This window comes from Canis aureus, unplaced genomic scaffold (genome assembly GCF_053574225.1).
Source record: "Canis aureus isolate CA01 unplaced genomic scaffold, VMU_Caureus_v.1.0 NW_027326476.1_RagTag, whole genome shotgun sequence".
Classification (NCBI taxonomy): Eukaryota; Metazoa; Chordata; class Mammalia; order Carnivora; family Canidae; genus Canis; species Canis aureus.
In genome coordinates, this window is record NW_027554417.1 from 444,446 (window position 1) to 460,937 (window position 16,492).

Sequence of the window (16,492 nt, forward strand, 5' to 3'; positions counted from 1 at the left end):
ACATCCCGCTTTGCACAGCCCTGTCATCCTGGCATTCTTGCACATAGCATCAAGGATACAGTTTTGCCCCAGAAGCCACGGTTTCCCCGATATGGGCACTTTCGTGTTCCAGGGAATGTTGCCATCTCTGACTGGGTCTGATTTGAACCGTGTAAGGGAGTGCCTGCCTTTTTCATTGCTGGGCTCCATCTCCCCGGAGTGCCTCTTTTGCCTCAGGGGGGACTCCAAGGGACTCAGACCTGCCTCCGGATGCTCTGAGCTTTCCAGCTTCTCTTGTATCTCTTGTCCTCCTTCCTCCCTCATGCCCTCCTTGGTGCTCTTTTCCCGCTTCTCTTCCTCCTCCTCAGCTTCTTCATCGGCCACTTCCCGCTTAAACTTAGCTGGGTCCACAGCTGCCCTCTTTTCTAATGTGACCTCCTCCTCATGTTCGTCCTCTTCCTGTCTTCTTGTTCACCCTCCTTCTCCTTTTCAGTGTTCTTCATCTCTCAGGCTCCTCCACCTTCATCTCCTCCTCAGCCTTCTCCCCAGCCTTCTCAAACTCTTCCTTCTCACTCTGCTCTTCCTCTCCATCTTCCTGTTCCTGTCCCTCCTCAGCCTGCAGCTCCTTGTCCTCTTGTACACTTCTATCCTCCACCACCTCCTCAGCAGACTCCGTATCCTCCACTACCACCAAGTTCATTTCCCTGATTATTTCTTCAACCTCCGGCACCAAGTCCTCACTGGGGCGGGCCTCCTCTGTCTCCTCTCCGACCCTGGCTTCTGGTTGGGGCTCCTGTGTCATCCCAACCCCTAGGGATTGCAGCGTCCCCACCTCCCTTGGGGGGCTACAACCCCTTGGGCCCAGGTCACCTGATGTCCCAATTCCAAGAAGGAGGGCCAGGATTCTCATGCAGGTCCCAATTCCCTGGACCCTGCCCTGCTCTCCATTGCCCCCTTCCCAATCCCGAGTCAAATGTTTGGTGGCACCTGGACCCCTTGGAGCGCAGGAGCTGAAGGTGCAAGTTCTTGGTTCCTGGTAACTAAGGGGAGGTTGGCAACTGGAACCCTGCCATTCGTAGCACTGTGCAGAGGCGCGAGGCCGGAATGTTCGCACCCGCACAGTGGCTCATGGCCTAATGCCGCAGGCGAGCGGTGTTGTTATTGGCATAGCCCCTCATCAACTCCCCCAACCACATGCTGCCACCAGAGACTTCATATCTAGGAGGTCCCTTCGGCGGCAGCCACCCGCCATCCAGGAGCCTCACCAGGCCCTTCCTTACTGAGCCTGGGGGTGTGCTCTGGATTCACTCAGGGGTGGTCCGGCCACTGCACCTCGCTGCGCACACGTGTATCCCTCCTGGACATGCATAGGGTGGGGACGGCTGGGAGGGGGTGTCACAGGCAGCCAGGCAGGATCTGGCATCCAGGGACACGCTCCCCCATCCAGCGCAGGCTCCCCTGCTGTCCACCGTCCCCAGCCCCTGGTCCCAGGTTCCAGGCCACCAGCACCCCTGGCAAAGAAATAATTGGCCAGAAATTAGGAAGAGCAAACCCAGGGCAAGGTCCATGGGCCAGCGGGCTGCCTAGAAACCTAGTAACATAACCCCACTGAGGTTGGCGATTGGATATCAGTGGCATAATTAAAGGGCAGGATATGTCACCTAAAGCGTCATTCTGGATACTTGTCCTCAAAGCCAATGGTAGGACTGGCTAATACCATCTCCTTTTCTGTCTGCCCCTTTTGAAAGGCTTGGGTTCCTCCTTCCTTGTCTGACTTTCACACTAGGCTTCTCCTCTGGGTCATTACCAGTTATGATATACCTCCAGCATCCTGGTGCACAGAGCCCACTTCATCCACCTTCCTGAGGAGCATCTTTGCCCTCTCTGTTCCTCCCCTGTCCTGCAAGTTCTCCTACAGTGGTTCGGCCATGGAATGCAGGATCACCGACGGGCGGGATGGCAAAGGGAGCATTTGCAGCACACTTGCCGTTCTGAGGTTCTCAGGGCCTTCAGGACTGTTACACAGCCCATGACGGTGCGCTGCAGCAGTGAAGGTAGAGGCATAGGATGCACACCTCGTGAGTTGCAAGGAAGGCCCCGTGGTTACTGGAAAGCACGTTTGTCATAGAAGGACCTCATTTCAAAGGAATGGGCCAGGATGCCTGGGGGATTTGGACTTAGCTGGGATCCAGTGCACCATTTTTGAGGGTCACAATGTCACTAGTTTAAAAATCTGCTTTCCAGGATGCTTGGGTGGCTCAGTGGTTGATGATCTGCCTTTGGCTCAGGGCGTTATCCTGGGCTCTAGGGTTGAGTCCCACAGTGAGCTCCCTGTGGGAACCTGCTTCTCCCTCTGCCTGTGTCTCTGCTTCTCTCTGTATCTCTCATGAATAAAATGAATAACATCTTAAATAAATTAATCAATTAAATAAAAATCTAATTTCAACGAAAATGCGGAAGCCTGCGGGGAGGAAAACTGACACACACTCCTGCAAGACAAATGGGAATATTTCTGACACTGTCCCTGGGAGAGCCCAGATTCTGGAAGTGCTGATACAATGAAAACCAATGCAGCTCTTGTGAGAGTGCCCCACACAGCCTCCAGAAAGGAGGGTCCTGAGGAAATATTGCACCTGAAACAGCACTACCTTGGGGAGCCAGAAGAGTGATTTTGATTGTGTGTGTGTGTGTGTGTGTGTGTGTGTGTGTGTTTGTCTGAGTGGAAGGGGTTTGGGGATGTTGGAGAGAGAGGGAGAAATAGGGAAAGGGTGGGAGGAATGAGAGGAGGATTAGGCTGGGCAAGAGGCTGTGAGACAGAGGAGGATGGAAGCAGGCAGGGAGGGTGGGGGAAGGAAGCAGGATAGTAGTGACGGAGGGAGGGAAGAGGGGAAGAGAGGGGCATGGATGCACGAGGGGACTGTGGAGAGGAGGGATAGTGGATGGCAGGTTAGCAGGGCAGAGGGAGGGCAGGCCCGCAGGGTGGAGGGCCGCAGGCTGAATTCTGAACATTGCCAAGGACAGAGAATGATAGGAACCATCCCCTGCGAGACTTTAAGAGGATGAGAAGGAGAAACAAGGTGACAAGGACATGAAGCGCACGTGTCCTCCAAGGTCTGCAGGATCACCTCATGCCTACGATGAGCACTTGGGAAAACAGGACTGCCAGAAAGGGATGGGAAAGAGGAAAGGGCAGCATGTGCGTGAAGACCTAATGTGCCGAAGCTTTGCGAATTCTCTGGAAAACGCTGAGTCTGCCCATCCAAGGACCCCGGTGTGCTCCTGGCTGAGGGAATTACCATCCCAAGAGATGCCCTGTGCAACGGGCTCACCTCAGCTGGCTGAAAGGCAAAGAACGACTCTCAGAATCTGCATGGGCAGCAGTGACCCAGAACTCAGCCAGGTCCTTCTGAAGACCCTCAGCGGGAGGAAGAGACAACCTTCTGGTGGGATGCCTGGAGGCCAGAAGGCAGTGGTTGAGTGTTCACCAAGTTCAAAGTAGAATGCTGTAATATACGTTACATTAACTTACATGAACATAGGTGATGTTGGGCAAGAATGACTGAGAAAATGCTCACCAGATGCAAGGTCAAGGAGCAAGAGAATGAGCCCAGGGGGCCTCTATGCTAAGGACTGTGTCATGCTGAAAAGAGCCTTGGTGAGACGGTTAACTGAAAGTGCTGGCCTGAACTAACGCCTCCCCAGAAAGTACTGGCAGAAACAGGAGAGCAGGACCTGTGTTTGGAAGTAGTCTGCATTGCCTACGTGGGCTGAAAGACAAGGGCGTCCAAGCAGACGTACATTTATTTTCCTCGGCTCGGCTCACACAAAGCTACATCTAGTAAAGCGAAGGAACATACATGGAGTAATGTGAGACACACAGGGGCCGGCTCCCCATGCACTGTGCTAACTACAAGTACACAGAGCAGCAACCCCGCATTCCCCTGGGGTAGTGCGCTCACTGGAACTCTCTGTGGGGAGAGCCCTCAAGAAGGCCTGTTAAGCGTCATTATGGTAAAGCACTGTGCTGAAGCAGAAGAAGCCAACCCCAGAACGATGTGTGCTGGAGTTGAGCACCCGTGTGGAAGGAAGGTAAAAGTGTCAAAGGTGCGCAATGAGCCAGAAGGGAGAGCAGTGGTTACCTGGTGTGGGGGTGCGGGGGCGGGACCCAAGCAGAGGACGACGCGGTTGTGCACACCTAACCAGCACGGGGCGGGGGGGCAAGCAGTACAGAATACTTTCCCTGCCTACTTAGCGTTTTTGATTAGCCAGGTGTCTGCAGAGACATTTCAGAATGAAGGGGCAGAAGGACCTCCGAGAGGTGATGGATGCGGGCCCATGTGGGATGACCATCACGTTCCCCCCTTACCTACCACTTGTCACCAGCCAAGGGGAGCATAACCCACTGGTGTCACAGAAATCGGCGTGTTCCCCAAGTCATGAATCAGACACCTCAGTGGGAAGCCTTGGGGCTATTAAGGATTCAAACAGAAGCAGGGTACAGAGAACACAAACAACACAGTGGCACGAGAGTCTGTCCCAGTGAGCAAAGACCTTAGGCAGCAAAGACATGAGGCAGCAATGGAGGAAGGTGCATAGGAGGGCCCCACATTGTTGAAACCCTGCCGACGACCAGGCTGGGAGCAGCAGACAAACCTCTTAGGCCTGAGGCCACAAAACAGTGGAGGGTGGGGGCCAGGAGGGTGGGGACTCGGGGTGGGGTTGGGGTGTGCGGACCCTGTAGGGACATATGGGCCAGACAACTTGCACGCTGCAAGGCCTTCTGAGTCCTCTGAGGCCTCTTTGGGGCTCAACAAAATAAGTGGTGTACCCCGTTGGAACAGGAGAGGCACCTGGTCACAAAGGAAACCATCAGGGTCTCCTTCAGAGGTGCACAGACTCAGAGGCAGCAGCTCTTACACCTAAAGCCACAGGTCCCCCCAGAGGTACTGTGGCAGAGCAGAGACTCGCCGAGCCCAAGGCACTTTCGAAGGCACAGCTGTGCATGTCTGTGCACAGGCACAGCTGCTAGATTGCAGACGAACGGCATAAGCAGACAGAGGCAGGCAAGGGCATGGTCAGGGAATCAGGGACCCGGAAGCAATGGGGCGGGGGGCTGTGGTCAGACAAAATCCTTTCTCTATCTGGAGAAGAACATGAAGAACCCGAGAGGCTGGGGGTACATTCACGTGCTGCCGAACCCCAGAGCCCTATAAGCCTGCCAATTCCTATGGTGGGCCTCTCTGAACAGGCAGCACAAGTGCCGGCAGGCGTGTGAGTGTGTGTGTTGGTTCTCGCGAGTGGTTGTGCCTGTAGGACGGTGTGATAGTAGCTTTCAGTGATGCCTCAGTATATGCTGGTGAGTGAGAGGGTGGGAAGGAGCATGTCAATGGGTCTGTCGCTACATGCAAAGCTATGCGTCAGTACAGGTGAGTGAGCAGGTGTGTCCTAGGAGCATATCAGCATGTGTGTCAGTTCCAGCAGGTGAGTGTGAGGGTCAGTTGGCGTGTGTGAATGTGTCCGGCAGTACATGCGATTATGCATGTTGACAGGAGCAGGGGAGTGTGTGTTAGGCACACAGGCGCCCATGTGTGTATGTTTGAAGGTATGAGTGTGTACTTCAGGATGTGCGAGTATGTGTAACCATAGCCATGTGTGTGGGTGGTTTGTGTGCGTATGTGTGCGTGTGCCGGTGCAGGCGCCTCTGGTAAGTTTGAGCGTGTGGGTCCGTACCAGTGAGTGAGTGAGTGCCAGTATGGGAAAGCGTGTCACTCACCAAGGGCCAGTGTGTGTGTGTTTGTTGGTTTGAGCGTGTGACAGACAGTATGGGAATGGGTGTCCATTTGAGGGAGAGAGTGTGTGTTGTTAGGAACTGGTGTCAGAGAGCTGTAACGGGTAGGTGATCAAGTGCCAGTGTGAGTGTCAGCTGCAGTGTGCTGGTGAGGTTGTAGTAGGAACCCTCCACCTCCACTTTGGAGAACAACCCTAACACTGTATGCTAAGTAAACATGAACAGTAAATATCTCCTACCAAATATCTCTTAATCTTACCCCTGGTAGGGTGGGCCTCCAAAAATATCCCAAATTTCCACCTGAAAGTCCCCAAATCACACTGACTATACATCCTCTCCAAGGCAGACATCCTCTTAAATGGCATCCTGGCTCCTAGGCCCATATATACATGTCAGAGGGTTCCTGAAGTCCATCCTTCTTCCACAGAAGTTTCTCTTGGGCTTTAGGGGCCCCATTCTCCTGCTACTCCATGCACAGGCCAATGTGAGTCTTTCTGTTGGTCATAAACCAAAGCTACAAAGCAGCAAAGCCGCAGCTAATGCTGTCATCACCAGCAACACGGGCCTGGATTCAGCCAAGTTCAGCGCATGAAGCCAAAGAGGTCCCAGAGGCTGTCTGTCTGTTTACCAAACAGGGGCCTGAACCTTAGTACCCCTTCAAATCTACATACTATCATAAGGAGTGATTCTTTGTGGGTGTTGTACTCCTTCTAAACCATCTTCCCTAGGGTTCAAATGAGGGCTGTCGTAGGCACAGTGCTTTGGAAGTGGGCAGAGTCTACAAGACGACAAGACACAGTGGGCAAGACACAGGTAAGACTGAGGGTTCCTCAATGCCATCATGTCCTAGCAGCATGCTTAATTAATATGCCTCTTCATGGAGTGATATTCTAAATGAGGTGATGGGGGCAGTTTAGGGAAGTTACCAAGAAGGATTTCCGAGTTCACTGCGTCCCATGTTTACAATCAGGTGTCACCCGCATCCAAGTCCATAAACCAGAGGGCAGTCTGAAGGCTGGCAGGGCAGAGTGTACTCCACAATGAAATACAGAGGAGAAGTTGCACCTGAAAGGTTAGGGATGTCAGAAAGTTGGTGGTGGGGGGGTTGCTGCGGGCAGGAGGAGGGAGGGAATCGCAAGAGGTGCAGGCAGAGAAATGGACCCTCCCACCAGGGGACTCAACGGGGATTAATAATCCCATAATATTGGGCTTTAAACACCAGAGGGACTAAATTCCATTAGTTCATATAACCAGTGGGACTGGGAGCCTCGAGATTTGGAGGTTGGTAGATGTGGCACTGGGAGAGCTGGATGGGCAAGTGATAGCTAGGTTACTGTGCTTAAGGAGACAGACCCTGCATGGAGAGACAGCATACACAAAGCAGTTTACACAGTGTCATGGGCAAACAGGGCATAGATCTGTTCAACTGATTTCAAAAACAAGGAGCTGGCAGCCCCATTATGCTCCCCCACTAGGCAACATAGGTACCGAGATGCCTGCAGGGGAAGGACTGCACAGACGCTGGCTATCTGACCTGCTGATAGTGCTTCATCCCCAAGTTCTCCTGGGGACTGCATACTGCAAGCATGCAAAGCACCTCAGCCTGAGGTTAGGGCAAATGTTGTTGAAATCATACGGGTACCATGCCCCTCTGCTGGGCACACAGCTGCCACACATGCCATGACCAGCTACCATGCTGCAGCTGGCCTCATACCCTGGTGCCGCGCACCAGACACCTTTGTGTTCAGGTGCCAGCTGCCACAGTGTGCTTCAGGACATCTAGCACAGGGCCAATGGCTCAGGGAGGCCTGGGTGGCTCGGTGGTGGAGCGTCGACCTTTGGATCAGGGAGTGATCCTGTGTTCCTGAGATGGAGTCCTACATTGGGCTCCTCCTGGGGAGCCTGCATCTCCCTCTGTGTCTCTGCCTCTCTCTGTGTCTCCCATGAATAAATACATAAAATCTTTTTTAAAAAACGACTAATGACCCAGCATGAATTTTGACAACACAACCACTCTGCTCCCTAGTTGCCCGACAGGAACCCCCTGACTGCCAAGACCTAGCCTGTCTGGGTCTTACGAACAGTGCACCATGAACAAGCACAGTGCACAACAGGCAGAAAGTCACTGCCTCCAATGGCACTGAACACAAAAGCCACTCAGACACAACAGTAGGCCGGGAGCAGCTAACATACAATTCTCTCCTGATTTGTCATGTTCTGGAACAGGGGACAGTGCACTGCGGGACACTCGTGATCTCTTCTTCAGAAAGTCACTACTTTCAAAACAACACAAGAAGTTGTTCCTGTCTCATGACCCTGAGATGAAGAGTCACATGCTCTGCTGACTGAGCCAGCCAGGCACCCTCAGAATGAATTTTTTTTTTAAAAAAGGAGACCCAGCAATATGCCTCTTTGCTAGAGAATGATTTTGTACCCAAACAAAATGTTTGTTTCAATGTGAAACATTGAAAGTGAGGGAGTAGAGAACCTTGATAATGCAAAGGACATCAACGTAAAGCTACAGCAGTGTCGGACAAACTAGACTTTCAACCAAAGGCTGTAGTAAGAGATGAAGAAGGACATTATATCATTCTAAAGAGGTCTATCCAACCAGAAGATGTAACAATTGTAAATACACTTATGTCCCTAATTAGGGGGTAGCCAAATTTATAAACCAATTAATAGCACAATTAATGAAACTCACTGACACTAATATAGTAATAGTATGGGACTTTAACATTCACTCAGAGCAATAGAGACGTCATCTAAGCAGAATGTCAACAAGGAAACAAAGGCTTTGAATAACACATTGGACCATATGGACTTTGCAGATATATTCAGAACATTTCATCATAAAGAAGAGGACTACACATTCTTTTTGAGTGCACATGGAAAATTATCCAGATGAAATCACATACTGGGCCACAAATTGGCTCTCAATCCAGTACAAAATATTGAGATTGTACTACGTGTATTTGCAGACCACAATGCTTTAAACCTTAAAGTCAAGGACAAGGAGAAATTTCAAAGGGACACAAATATACAGAATGCTAAAGAGCATCCTAGTAAAGAATGAATGGATCAACCAGGAAGTTACAGAAGAATTTAAAAAGTAGATAGAAACAGATAAAGATGGGTATGTGACAGTTCAGAACCTTTGGGATACAGCAAATGCAGTCCTAAGAGGGAAGTATATAGCAATATAGGGCATTCTCTAGAAACAAGAAAAGTCTCAAGCACATAATCTAAACTTAGCCAAAAGGAACTGGGGAAAGAACTCATATAAAGCCTAAATCCAGCAGAAAAGTGATAAATTATAAAGATGAGAGATATAGAAAACAATGATATAGAAATATTTTAAAAAATGAAAAGCAAGAGCAGATAAACTAAGCTAGGAGTTATTACTTTGAAACAAGTACTAATACTCAATAAACCCCTAGCCAGACTTATCAAAAAAGAAAAGAGAAAGGACCCAAACTAATAAAATAATGAAAGAGGAGAGATCACAACCAACACCAAAGAAACACAAACAATTAGAAGAGAATATTATGAGCAATTATATGCCAACAAATTAGATCTAGAAGAAATTGATAAATGCCTACAAATATACAAACTATCAAAATTGAAACAGGGAGAAGTAGAAAACCTGAAACAGACCCCTAAGTGGCAAAGAAATTGAAGCAGTAACCAAAAATCTCCCAACCAATGAGTCCAAGAAAAGATGGATTTCCAGTGGAATTCCACCAAACATTTAAAGAAGAACTAATACCCATTCTTCTGAAACTATCTCAAAAAATAGAAATTGAAGGATTACTTCCAAGCCCATTCAAGAAGACAAGCATTGCCTTCATCCCAAAACCAAAGACCCTACCACAAAGGAGAATTACAGAGCAATAACCCTGACGAACATGGATGCAAAAATTCTCACCAAGATATTAGCCAAAAGGATCCAACAATACTTTAAAAGAATTATTCACCACGACCTACTGAGATTTATTCCTGGGCTGCAAGGGTGGCTCAACACCTCCATTTCAATCGATGTGTTACACCACATTAATAAGAGAAAGAACAGGAACCATTGATCCTCTCAATCGATGTAGAAAAAGCCTCTGACTATGTACGGCATCCTTTCTTGATAAAAACTCTCTGTAGCCTAGGGATGGAAGGAACCTACCTCCATATCATAAAAGCCCTCTATGCAAAGCCCGCAGCAAATATCATTCCCAGTGAGGAGAAACAGTTTCCCAGTTGGGAAAATCCAAATCAAAACCAGTGAGTTAAGTTACCACCTCACACGAGACGGGATGTCTCAAATCAACAATTCATGAAGGAAGAGACACTGGCAAGGATGTGGAGAGGAGGAACACTCTTACACAGTTGGTGGGATTGCAAGCTGGTCTAGCCATACTGGAAAACAGTGTGGAAGTTCCACAAAAATAGTAAAAAATAGAGCTGCCCTATGACCCAGCAGTTGCAATACTAAGGTATCAAAGGGTACAAGCATAGAGTTTTGAAAGGGGAACATGCACTGTAGTGTTTCTACAGCAACATCCACAATAGCCAAACTATGAGCAGAACCCAGATGTCCAATGACAGATGAATGGATAAAGAAGAAGTGGTATACATATACAATGAGATATTACTCAGTCAGTGAAAGGAAAGAAATCCTGCCATTTGCAATGATGTGGATGGAATTAGAGGGCATTATGCTAAGAGGTGTAAGTCAGTCTGAGAATGACATATGATCATATGATTTCACGCATATATGGAATTTAAGAATCAAAACAGATGAACATGGGGAAACAGAGGGAGAAATAAAGTAAAACAAATTCTGAAAGGGAGGCAAATCCCAAGACAGGCCGCACTCTAGGAAACAAACTGAGGGTTGCTGGAGGGGGGGAGGTGGATGGGGGATGGGATAACTGAAGAGATGGGCAGTAAAGAGAGTACTTTAATGTATGCAATTGATGAATCATTAAGACCTACCTCTGAAGCTAATATAACAGTACTTTTTAATTAAATTTAATTTAAACATAAAATAAAATTTTACAAAAGGAAAACTTTGTGTTCCCAAAGGAGATGTGATAGAGGTTAAAGCAGAAAACTCATTTAGAGAAATAAGTGCTGAAACTTTACAAATCCAAAAACAAGAATTGAACAGAGAAGTCCGTGAATCTACTAGAACACCCTGTTATGTCAATGTGAAAATACCATCTTCAAAATGCATATATTAGAAACGTTAAAAAGCAAGAATAAATCAAGATTTATAAAAGCATCCAGGGAAACAAGGAATAAACTACAGAAGAACACCCATTAAGCTCTCAATGCATTATATGTAGAAAAAAACAGAACAGGAGAGATTGGAAATTCTTATCCAATGGATGTTCAAAGGGGATATTTTACACAGCAAATTTGTCTGGTCAGGACACGTGGGGTGGGCAGAGTTTTCTGCTGGTCCTCTGGGAAGGGGCTCCCACACTGGGACTGAGGCAAACTTGAGCCAGAAGGGTAATACTGCTGGTGTGCTTGGGTGTGGGACCTATTATAAGCAAGTAAGGCAGTCATTGTTGGCATTGTGCTTTACTGGAGGTATGTGGCTCTGTGTTTATGCAGAGGTACAGGGGAGGGAAAGGGTCCCAGCTAGCTCCTTTGTCCTTGGAGATGGATCTCTGGTGCTTGCTGCTCTCAGAGAAGCACTCCAAGGAGAGCAAATTATCTGTCTCCTGTGTGTCCCAAGTATTTTTCAGATCCCTGTTCCTGTGCTATCTGGCTCCAGTTGTTCTTTGCCTGCCTTCTCTCCAGGAGCAGAACAGTGTCCTCTGGATCCCATCTCCCAGCCCAGCATAGTGGCTTGTAAAATTCTAGGTTTGGGACCCCTGAGTGATCAGTGGCTGAGCATCTGCCTTCAGCTCAGGGAGTGATTCTGGGGTCTGAGATTGAGTTCTTCATGGGGCTCCCCGCAGAACTCCCCTCCCTCTGTGTCTCTGCCTCTCTCTCTGTGTGTCTCTCATAATCAAGTAAATACAATATTTTTTAAAAACAAAAAATAATAACAAAACTCTAGATTTTAGGGACATGGTGTGGGCAAGGACCTTCACTGGTTTTCTGGGGCTGAGGGAGGTTTCAGACAGAAGGGCAGTCATGTCAAATCACAGGTGTGTGGGACTGAAGCATTTCTTCCCTACACCATGTCTCTACATTTCCCACCTTCTTCAGTGTACCTTCTTCTTGCCCTTCAGTTGTGGAGTTTGTTCTTTCTGTCTTCAGGTCCATACTAGGGTATTTAGGATGATTTGGTTGTTATCCACCTGTGGTAGAAGGATAAGAAAACCCTAGGGTCCTATATCATCATCATCTTAGCTCTTTCTCCACTTTCTTTGTTTTAAAAACAACAAACAACAACAACAACAACAACAACAACAACAACAACAACACCCTTAATTTCAGTGTTCATTCTATTGTTCCAATCTCCATTTCATTAATTTCTTCTGAATACTGTTACCTTCTTCCTTCTAACTTTGGTCTTAGATTGTTTCTTATTTTCTAGGTTCTTCTTTTTCCTTCTTGCCTTGCCTTTATTTTTATTTTTAGTATATTTTTAAATTTGATTTTGACTTGCCAACATATAGTATAACACTATACTCATCCTGTGATGTGCTCATCCTGTCCAGTACCCCCCCTCAGTCCCTAGGTTCTTGAGGTATAAAGTCAGGTTGCTTATTGATCTTCTCTTTAAAAAATTGGTATTTATTGCAGAAAAATTCTTTCCTAGAATTGTTTTTCTGCATTCCCTAGGTTTAGAATAGAAACATGCTTTATTGGTATTTCATTTGTTTAAACATATTTCCTATGTCCCTTATAAGTACTTTTTGGACTTACTGGTTGTTCAGGCAAATATTGTTGGTTTTCCACATACTTGTAAATTTCCTGGTCTATCTCCTGTTATTGATTTCTAATTTCATGGCTTTGTGGTCAGAAAAGGAGCTTCATATGATCTCAATCTCCTTAAATTTGCTGAGAATTGTCTTGTGGCCTCTCATACAAACTATTTTGGAGAATGTTCCATGCCAACGGGAAGAGAATGTGTATTCCACTATTGTTGAATGGATTGTTCTATAAATGTCTGCTAGGTCCACTGGGTCTACAGCATCTTTCAGATCCAAGCTTTTGTGTTTATGATCTCTGAATGACTTATGCATTTATTGGCAGCTTGGCTCACTGGCTTGTCTCCCTCCCTCCCTCCCTCTGTTCTATAAATGTCTGCTAGGTCCACTGGGTCTACAGCATCTTTCAGATCCAAGCTTTTGTGTTTATTTTTTATTTTATTTTATTTTTTTTGTGTGTGTTTATGATCTCTGAATGACTTATGCATTTATTGGCAGCTTGGCTCACTGGCTTGTCTCCCTCCATCCCTCCCTCCCTCCCTTCCCTCCCTCCCTCCTTCCCTCCTTCCCTTCCCCCCTCCTCGCTTCCCTCCCTCCCTTCCTCACTCCCCCCCTTTCCATCCTCCCTCCCTTCCTCCCTCCTCCCTCCCTCCCTTCCTCTCTCCCTCCCTTCCCTCCCTCCCCCCTTCCTCCTTTCCCTCCCTCCCCTCCCTCCCTTCCCTCCCTCCTTCCCTTCCTTCTATCCTTTCTTTTTGATGGTCTCTCTCAGTTAAAATCTTTTTGTTTTGAGATACATCCATTTGCTTATTTTTCCTTCTGTTTACCCTGAGAAAACATTTTCTAAAAACATCGCTAAGATCAATGTCAAAGAGCTTAAATTCTATGTTTCCCTGCGGAGTTTTATAGTTTTCAGTCTTACATTTATTTCTTAATCCATTTTTATTCTATTTTTGTGTATAGAGTAAGAAAATAGCCCAGTTTCATTCTTTTGCGTGCACCTCGCACTTTTCCCAATACCACTTAGAGAAGAAAGTATCTTTCTGAGCTGTATTTTCTTACCTCCTTTGCCATACATAAAATGATGATATAAGTGTGAACTAATTTCTGGGCTCTGTACTCTTGAGCTGTCTGTTTTTTGGGCCAGTATCATACTGCTACAATCACTATTAGTATTGCAGTATATATCCAAATCCAAGAGGGAGATATCTCCACGTTAGCTTTTCATTCTGAATATGGCTTTTCTACACATCCATGCCAGTACCTGTTTGTTCTTGTGGAGTTAATTTTAGGCTGTGGAAATTTAGGCAGGTGTGAGATGAAATTACTTTTTTAAAAAAAATTTAAATTCAATTGGCCAACATATAGTACATCAATAGTTTCAGATGTAGCTTTCAAGAATTCATCAGTTGTGTATAACATGCAGTGCTCATTACATCACGTGCCCATCACCCAGTTACCCTACCTCCCCTCCGCCCTTCATCTCCCCTACGGAACCCCTCAGTTTTCTTCTCAGGAATAAGAGTCTCTCATGGTCTGTCTTCCTCTCTGATTTTTCTCCATTCAGTTTCCTCTCCTCCAATAATCACTTGCAGTGTTTCTTATCTTCTGCATATGAGTGAAACCATATGATAACTGAGTGGTTATCACTGAATGACTATTTCACTTAGCATAATACCATACAGGTCCATCTACATCAGTGTAAGTGGGAGGTATTCATTCTTTCTGATGGAGGAGTACTACTCCTTTATATACATCTATATATCACATATACACACTCTGGCACACCACATCTTCTTTATCCATTCATCTGTCAATGGACATAATGGCTCCTTCCACAGTTTGGATTGTGAACATTGCTGCTTTGAACACTGGGGTGCACGTGCCCCTTTGGATCACTACATCTGTATCTTTGGGGTAAATAAGTGGTAGTGCAATTGCTAGGTGGTAGGGTAGCTCATTTTTAACTTGAGTAATATCCACACTGCTCTCCAAGTGGCTGCACCAGCTTGCATTCCCACAAACAGTGTAAAAGGATTCCTTTCCCCACATTCTCTGCCACCATTTATTTTTCCCGTCTGTTGACTTCAGCCATTCTCACTGGTATAAAGTGGTGTATCTCTGTGCCTTTGATGTGTATTTCCCTGAAGGCAAGTGAAATGGAGCATTGTTTCATGTACCTGTTGGCCATTGTTTCTGTTGGCCATCTGTCGGTTGTTTGTTTGTTTGTTTGTTTGTTTTGCAGAAATGCCTGTTCCTGTCTTCTTCATTTCTGCCCATTTCCTGACTGGATTATTTGGTTCAGGGCTGTTGAGTTTGATAAGTACCTTTCTTCAGAATTTTATTTATTTATTCATATCACACACACACACACAAACACAAACACACAGAGGGAGAGAGAGGGGCAGAGGGAGAGGGAGGCTCCATGCAGGGAGCCCAATGTGGGACTCAACCCTAGGACTCCTGGATCACTCCCTGAGCCAAAGGCAGATGCTCAACCACTGAGCCACCCAGGTGTCCCTAACAAGTTCTTTGTACATCTTGGATACTAGCCATCTATCTGATCTGTCATCTGCAAATAACTTCTCCCATCCTGTAGGTTACCTTTCACTTTTGTTGACTGTTTCTGTTGTTGTGCAGAAGATTTTTATCTCGTTGAAATCCCAAAAGTTCATTTTTGCTATTGTTTCTCTTGGCTTTAGAGAGGTGTGTAGCAAGAAGTTGCTGTGGCTGAGGTCATAAAAGTTGCTGCCGCCTTATTAAAAAGAAGAGAGAGAAGACTCAAATTAATAAAATCATGAATGAGAAAGGAAGATCACTACCAACACCAAGGAAATACAAACAATTTTAAGAACATCGTATGAGCAGCTATATGCCAATAAATTAGGCAATCTAGAAGAAATGGATGCATTTCTGGAAAACCACAAACTACCGAAACTGGAACAGGAAGAAATAGAAAACCTGAACAGGCCAATAACCAGGGAGGAAATTGAAGCAGTCATCAAAAACCTCCCAACACACAAAACTCCAGGGCCAGACATCTTCCCTGGGAAATTCTATCAACATTGAAAGAAGAAACAACACCTATTCTACTAAAGCTGTTTGGAAAGATAGAAAGAGATGGAGTACTTCCAACTCATTCTATGAGGCCAACATCAACTTAACTCCAATACCAGACAAAGACAACAACATAAAGGAGAATTACAGACCAATATCCCTGATGAACATGGATGGAAAAATTCTCAACAAGATACTAGCCAATAGGATCCAACAATACATTAAGAAGATGATTCACCATGACCAAGTAGGATTTATCCCTGGGATGCAAGCTGGTTCAACAACTCGTAAAACAATCAATGTGATTGATCATATCAGCAAGAGAAAAAACAAGAAACATATGATCCTCTCAACAAAGATAAACTCAAAATGGATGATATATCTAAATGTGAGACAAGATCCCATCAGAATCCTAGAGGAGAACACAGGCAACACCCTTTTTGAACTTGGCCACAGCAACTTCTTGCAAGATACATCCATGAAGGCAAAAGAAACAAAAGCAAAAATGAATTATTGGGACTTCATCAAGAAGCTTTGGCACAGCAAAAGAAACAGTCCACAAATCTAAATGACAATCTACAGAAGGGGAGAAGATATCTGCAAATGACGTATCAGATAAAGGGCCAGTATCCAAGATCTATAAAGAACTTATTAAACTCAACAGCAAAGAAACACACGATCCAATCATGAAATGGGCAAATGACATGTGAGGAAGACCTAGACATGGCCAACAGCACATGAGAAAATGCTCCACACCACTGGCCTTAAGGGAAATACAGATCAAAAC

General features: G+C 46.3%; 1 long non-coding RNA gene across 5 annotated transcripts in view; it reads right to left on the reverse strand.

Moving 5' to 3' along the window:
* Positions 1–16,492, reverse strand: part of LOC144309536 (uncharacterized) — a 27,267-nt gene continuing 10,775 nt past the window's right edge. For 2 of the 5 annotated variants that reach the window (XR_013375482.1, XR_013375481.1), the window contains exons 3-5: positions 15,253–15,403; positions 11,975–12,075; positions 6,588–6,832 (exon numbers count right to left, since the gene is read on the reverse strand). This is a non-coding gene — a long non-coding RNA (uncharacterized LOC144309536). Of the gene's footprint in view, positions 2,363–6,527; positions 6,546–6,587; positions 6,833–11,974; positions 12,076–15,252; positions 15,404–16,492 lie in introns of those variants that run through there. The other 3 variants (XR_013375485.1, XR_013375483.1, XR_013375484.1) reach the window with 3 other exon arrangements.